The sequence below is a fragment of the Galeopterus variegatus genome, unplaced genomic scaffold (genome assembly GCF_000696425.1).
Source record: "Galeopterus variegatus unplaced genomic scaffold, G_variegatus-3.0.2 Scaffold1354, whole genome shotgun sequence".
In the NCBI taxonomy this organism is placed as follows: Eukaryota; Metazoa; Chordata; class Mammalia; order Dermoptera; family Cynocephalidae; genus Galeopterus; species Galeopterus variegatus.
The window spans coordinates 450,735-457,357 of record NW_007727465.1 but is presented as its reverse complement, the minus strand read 5'-3'; the positions used below and the strand labels follow the sequence as shown (position 1 = coordinate 457,357).

At 47.4% G+C, this 6,623-nt stretch overlaps 1 protein-coding gene across 1 annotated transcript in view; it reads right to left on the bottom strand.

Annotated features, from left to right (window-relative positions):
- The window catches only part of CPLX2 (complexin 2), a 90,012-nt gene extending 87,650 nt beyond the window's left edge, over window positions 1-2,362 (bottom strand). Inside the window, exon 1 of the mRNA XM_008576456.1 lies at window positions 2,193-2,362. The gene's annotated coding sequence lies outside the window, so the exon portion shown is untranslated. The remainder of the gene's footprint in view (window positions 1-2,192) is intronic.
- Window positions 2,363-6,623: the final 4,261 nt, after the last annotated feature.

Here is a 6,623-nt window from a genome sequence, read left to right as displayed (position 1 = left end):
TTCTGCAGGAAGTGATATGATGTCTTGGGTTTGCTTAATAAGTCAGTGTGTGTGTGTGTGTCATGAGAGTAGGTGTGAGTATAGATAAAACAAAATTGGCCAACTGTTAAAGCTGTTTGTGATAGGTATGTGAGGGTCTATTATACTATTTTTTTCTATTTTTGAAATAGAAAAAATATTTTGAAATACGTTTGAAAAAATACGTTTGAAATATTCCATCATAAAAGGCCCTCTGAAGACAGGCTCCAGCCTATCTCTACACTCTCATTTCAAGTCCCCATCCTGAGGACCCTCTGGCACAGTGGCACCACCCTAGTGGCAGTGATTTCACACCTCTAGGCCTTTACACACAGTTCCATCTGTCTGAGGTCCTTTTCCTCTTCTTTCCACACAAGTTCATCGCTCCTGCCTCTGAGATCCCACAGCCTTGTTTTCTTGCCTCAATACTTATCACATCACATTGCAACTGTTTGTTGTCCTTTCTGGATCCTCTGCTAGTCTGTGACCTTCTTGGGTCACTTCTCTCTCTCCTCAGTGCATAGCCAGTGCCTGGCACGTAATAGGTCTTCAGCACATGTTCACAGAAGGAACAATAGCAGTAATGGAAGCTACCATTTTTCAAGCACTTACTCTGTGCCAGGCACCACGCTAAGCTCATTACCTAGCTATCTCATTAAGTCCTCACCACGGGTGGGTACTATTAATCTTATCATTCCCCTATGATAGCTGAAGATAGTCTCAGGGGATCACTTGCTGAAGGTTCACATGCTAGGAAGTGTTAGAGCTGATATTGGACTCAATGGAAACCACTCTGCTCTTTACTTTGCATGTGGGATTTTAAAAGACTTCTCTATGAATGTTATACAACAAGCCCAGGAGTTAAGTAGCCTGTGTTTTAGGCCCAACTCCGCTACTAAATTGCTGAGTGACCTTGGGTGAATCACCTCTGCCCCCTACGCCCTGTCTCCCGGTAAGACTATCAGGGATCTAGAGGATCACGTGATCCGAGGGCCCTCCCAGCTTCTGCTCATAGAGAAAATGTTTCTCTTCCACGTTTGGTTTTCTGCCTCTGATCTGGCTTCCCAGTTTGGGAACCTCCCAGCTTCTCATAATCCCTTAACCTCTTTTCTTGCTAATTGCAATCTCCCAGAGCTAAGCCGCGTCCACAACCTGCTGCCGGGGTCGCCCCTTCCCCCTCCCTTCCTTGCGGGCTGGGATTTCTCTGAAGGTGGGGGCGGAACCCTGGGCAAGAGGAAGAGGGAGCGTGTAGCTGCCCCGTTCGTGCGGCTTCCCCGCGGTTTCTCGGCCCCCTCCCCCCACCCCACCCTCACGGAAACTCAGCCTCACACTTTCTAGGGATGTTCCGGGGACAGCCTGAGTCAGTGATTGCAGCTGCCAGCCGCGGGCACCAGTGTTAGGCTTTCCGAAGTCCGTGGTCCTCAGCTGGGGGAATGGAGGTGGGGCCTGGAGAGAAGAGGGGGAGGCGCACTTCTTCCTCCCAGCCGGGTGCTCAGCCTAGGCCCAACCTGTCCAACTGGAGCCTGAGACCCTTCGGTACCTGTTTCCCCTTCCACCCTTTTTCCAGCTCCCAGCTGGAACCCGCCATTGCACGGCCAGGCCTTGGCAAACTGCAGACCCAAACCGAAGGCACGCGATTGTGAAAAGGTCTCCCTCCCCAGCTCGCCTCTGACACGGCTCTGGGAAAAGCCGAAACCCCCCGATCGATGCGACCACCCGCCACCAACGAACGCGGGAGGCTCCAGCCCCTCTGCTTTGTGCGCCGCTCGCCAGGAAGCTGGCAGCCGGCAGGAGCTGTCCGCCGCCGCGGTGCTGACGCGGGGAGCCGAGCCCGCGGGGGCGAGGAATTGTCCTCGGCGGCCGTGCTACTGAGCCCGGCCTGAAAGAGGAGAGGAGCCCGCCGGGCGGACGCTGTCCGCCTCTGCAGTGCTGCCCCGGGGAGAGGACTCCGCCAGGCGCGGGAGCTGTCCCCGAGGTGGTGCTGAAGCGGGAAGGAGCCCGTAGCACCCGCAGCCTCGCCCCGGAAGAGCCGCTGGAGGCTGAGCGCTGCCCTGAGAGGGAGAGGCCGGAGGAAGCCGCCTTCAGGGAGCTCCGCAGAGCGGGGCCCGTGGCTAGGGTCTCTCTGGGAGTGGGTGGCTGCTCAGCAACGGGGAGCGAGCGTGCGTTCTACGAACCTGTTGGAGGCTGCAGCTCCTCCGTGGCCGATCGAGGCGCCCAGGACTGAGATTCTGGCGTGCCTCTCCCTCCCCCTTCTTCCTTGATTCCTCCGCCAAGGCGCTCCCTCCTGCCTGGGCTAGCACTTGTACATGCGGAAGGCGCCGAGCCCCTCTTCGGTTCGCCCCGAATGTCAGCAGATCTGCAGGGCACAGAGCCGAGAGGCCTCCCCCAAGGGCAGACCCGCTCCCCGGGAGACCCAAGCTTCCTGAGAAAGGAGGCGGGGGCTGGCGGCGGGGACGACAGAGAGGGCGCCAGCAGAGGTGGCTGTGAAATCAAGAGAGAGACGTGGGGAGTTCCCCATACAGGCAGTTCTGCCCTGAAGTTTGGGGTCTTAGGGATCGGTCACGAGGGCATCCTGCTTCGAAGACATCTACCCCTCTCTCCATTTCTGTGACCAGTAACCAAATGCAGGACACGTAGCTCTGTTGCAAACTCCACTCACTGGTCTAACTGCTTCTAGTACCTCATTCCAGTCCATCATCTACCATACCCCACAGAGAGCTTTAGACATCTACCCCTCTCTCCATTTCTGTGACCAGTAACCAAATGCAGGACACGTAGCTCTGTTGCAAACTCCACTCACTAGTCTAACTGCTTCTAGTACCTCATTCCAGTCCATCATCTACCATACCCCACAGAGAGCTTTCTAAACATTCCTTGTGTATATATATATATATATATATATATATATATATATATATATATACACACAAGCTCTTTGATATGGCATTTAAAGTCTTTCACTAGCAAGAACCAGGTCCTCCTCTGCAGCTGTGTTCCCATCATGACAGAGGACCACTCTGAACAGGCTAACCCCAGCGCCTTAGGACCTGCTGTTCCCTTTGGCTGCAGTGTCCTTCCCCCTTACCACTTATGCTTTATCTGCAAGTTAAAGAGTCCTCATTCTCAATGAACATTTCCCTGACCCCTAAGTTACAGTCAGTTACTCCCTCCTCTAGTCTCCCTCAGCCTTTATATCCCTCTATTAGACTGTTTATCACATTATATCATAATTATTTGTGCCTCTATATACTCAGCTACCAGGCTCATAAAAACTGGTTCCATATTTTATTTTTCTCTGTATCTTCATCTCCTAGCATGGTGACTGACACACAATAGATGTTGAATCATATCTCCTGAATGAATGTGCACATGAGAAGCAGAGGTCAAAGTAACTTCCTTTTCTTTATGTGGTTGCTCATTTGATTTCTGTATTTTTATTATAGCCTGCAAGCTCCACTGGCAGCATCCCTGCCTAACTCTCCTGTCTTATCACCAGAAAAATCTCCCCTGACTCAGTAACTACACCTACAATGACCTCCATTTTGTACCAAGCTGCTAAAAATAAAAAAAAAATTTTTTTTGTTTGCTGCTTTCTCTGCTTGGGACCTTCATCACCTTTGTTGTCACATGGCTGAATCCTTCTTGTCATTTGGATTTCAGCTCAAATGTCACTTCCTCACAGAGACCTTCTCTGGCCACCTATCTAATGCTTGTTTCTCTAATTACTATATAACACTGCCTATTTTGTATATATATATTTTAGTTCTTGTTACCCTCTGAAATCATTTTATTTATATATTTTCTTGTTTATCATTGGCTTTCCTCCAAATGGAATTGAAACTCTGCTGGGGCAAAGATCGTGTCTGTTTTCCTCACTGCGTTGTTCTCAGTGATTAATGTTCTGAGAGAAACTGAGCTTAAACCCATGCACTCATAGTTCCTTTCTCCTTGGAAAGGCTCGAGCTATTGCACAAATCACAGTGGAGTCTTGCATTAGTTATAAATCAACAAGAATGTTTAATGAAGGAGGGTCACACTTCCATGGGACAGAAAAGGAGAAAAAGGGAAGAACCACAGACACATGGCTGTGAAGTTACGGGCCTGAGCCACAGCCCTTTTTCACCCAGATGGCAAAAACATAACAGCAACCCACTTCCTGACACCTTTCCAAGCACTTTCACATTCATGATCTCATTTGATGTTTATGACAACTTATCTGACAGGAATTATTCTCCCCATTTTACACCTAAAATAACCAAGGCCAAAAGAGGCAGACAGCTTATAAATACTGACACTCTTCCTGGTACAGTGTGACAAATTGGGGATCTAGAACTAAGACATAGTTTCTGCTGTCCAAGATTTCACATTAGTAGGAGACATAGACACATAAGCAATGAATTATAACACCATTTGACAAATGCTCAACGGTTATTCTCAACCTGGAGAGGGAGGGGGTAGGGTGGGAAAGAAATGGATAGGCTGTCAAAATCAGAAAAAAGAGAATAAAATTCTTTTCAATAACAATTACAATTTGTTGAGTGCTTCTTAGGTGTCAAGCACTGTACTAAGTGTTTTATATACTTTATCTCAAGTAGTCATTCATGCCTATTCCTATCCCTGTTTTATAGAGAAAACTGAGTCTTAGGGAAGTTAAGTGAGATGGCCAAGGTCATGATGCTGGTAAATAGCTGAACTGGGACTTGCCCTGACTTTGCTTGACTCAGAGCCTGAAATCTTAACCGTTATGCACCCCAGACTACGGAATCTGAATTTTTGGTGAGCAGAGATGAACCTGGGATTTGAAGATGATTAGTAGGTTATTCTGATACGTCTTCACTCCTACTGAGAAGCACTCATGTAGAGAGTGCTGCAAGAGGAGGGGAGGGAGGGGTGGATGGGGAGCAGCTACAGCAGGCTACAATTGGACCTTGAAGGTTTAAGTGGGGTTTTACAGGCTGACAAAAGAGGGAGAGAATGTCAGATAGAGGAAACAGAATATTCAAGGGCCTTAGGAAGTGAAAATGAAGGGACTGTTAGAGATGGAGTGTAGGACTGATGTAGGCAATAGGGAATGGGAAATTAGGCTGGAATTTGGTTTGGACTTGGCTGCCATGCCTTTATCCATAGGCAGTGGAGAGCCATTGAAAGGCAAGAGCTCTGCTTTGACATCTGCCATCACCACCTTGTTCACACCTACAGCAGCAACACTGGATCCATACTTTATAATTTGCAAAGTGCTTTTTACTAGCATTACAAATATCACTCTGGAGTGATGTGGACCTGAAGCTCCAAAAAGACACCATGCCTGGGCATTTCTTCTTATTGTTCCCTAGCACTTAGCAGAGAACCTGGAGCAATGTTGGTGTTCAGTAAGCATTTGTTGAAGAGGAAGAAACTGGACACAGGGGGAGCCTAGTTTATTTTATTTATTTTTAAAGCATTTTATTTTATCATTTAATTAATTAATTTATTATTCAAAATATTTTAACATTTATTTGTACATATTTGTGGGGTACAGTAGGTTGTTTCAATACATGTATATACTGCACCGTTACTCATTTAGGGTAAATAGCACAGTTTTGTACCTATTAGTCCACCATATTTCTTCCTGGGGTGAGTCTATTTTAGAGGCAGCTGCAATAATTCAAATTAGAGAGAAAAGATAGGAAGTATCACTTAATACAGGAACGCACAACTCTTTGTACTACTGACTCTACAAAGTCAAAATCTATTGTCTCCTACCTCTGAGCAGCTTGGGGAGGCTGGAATTTTAGCTCTCCAAAAATGGTTGCTGAATAATTGTAACAATTTCCCTCTCCAATATGCAAAAAAGCATATTGGCACCTAGGCAGCCAATACCCAGCAAGAATTTCCTCTGTTGTATGCATTTTATATCTTTTGGCTCCTGGATTTTGGTCCTGATGGTCTCTATTATGTGGCAGTAACATTATATGCCATCATTTGTTTCCATGTTTTAAAGGACAATCACCATGCTAATGAAACTCAGTCTTGGCTCAAGAACTAAAATCTACCTTCTGTCTCTCCACCCCTCTGGGAAGTCCACACAGACCCTGAAAAATAGCTAACTTACAGAGGGCTGACTTGTATCAGGCCCCCTTGAAACCCTTGACATATATTAACCCTGTGAGGCAGGAATGACTCTCATCTCTACTTTACAGAGGAGGAAAAATGAAGTCAAGAGATTTAACCAAGGTTGTACTTTGGCAGAGGAAGGCTTCAAGCACTGGCTTTTTGACTCTGGAATCTGGGGACTCAACACCTGATTGCCTTCCAGATAAACTGACTGCGTCCCAGGTAAAATCTTTCCATTCCAGACCTGTATAACCCTGGGCAAATCATTTAATCTCGGCAACCCTATTTTCTCTTCTGTAAAGTGGGGATCAAAATAGCTACCAACGGGCCGGCCCCATGGTGCACTTGGGAGAGTGCAGCGCTTGGGAGCACAGCGGTGCTCCTGCCGCTGGTTCAGATCCTATATAAGGATGGCCGGTGCACTCACTGGCTGAGTGCGGTGTGGGCGACGCCAGGCCAAGGGTTGCGATCCCCTTACCGGTCATGAAAAAAGACAAAAAAAAAAAAAAAAA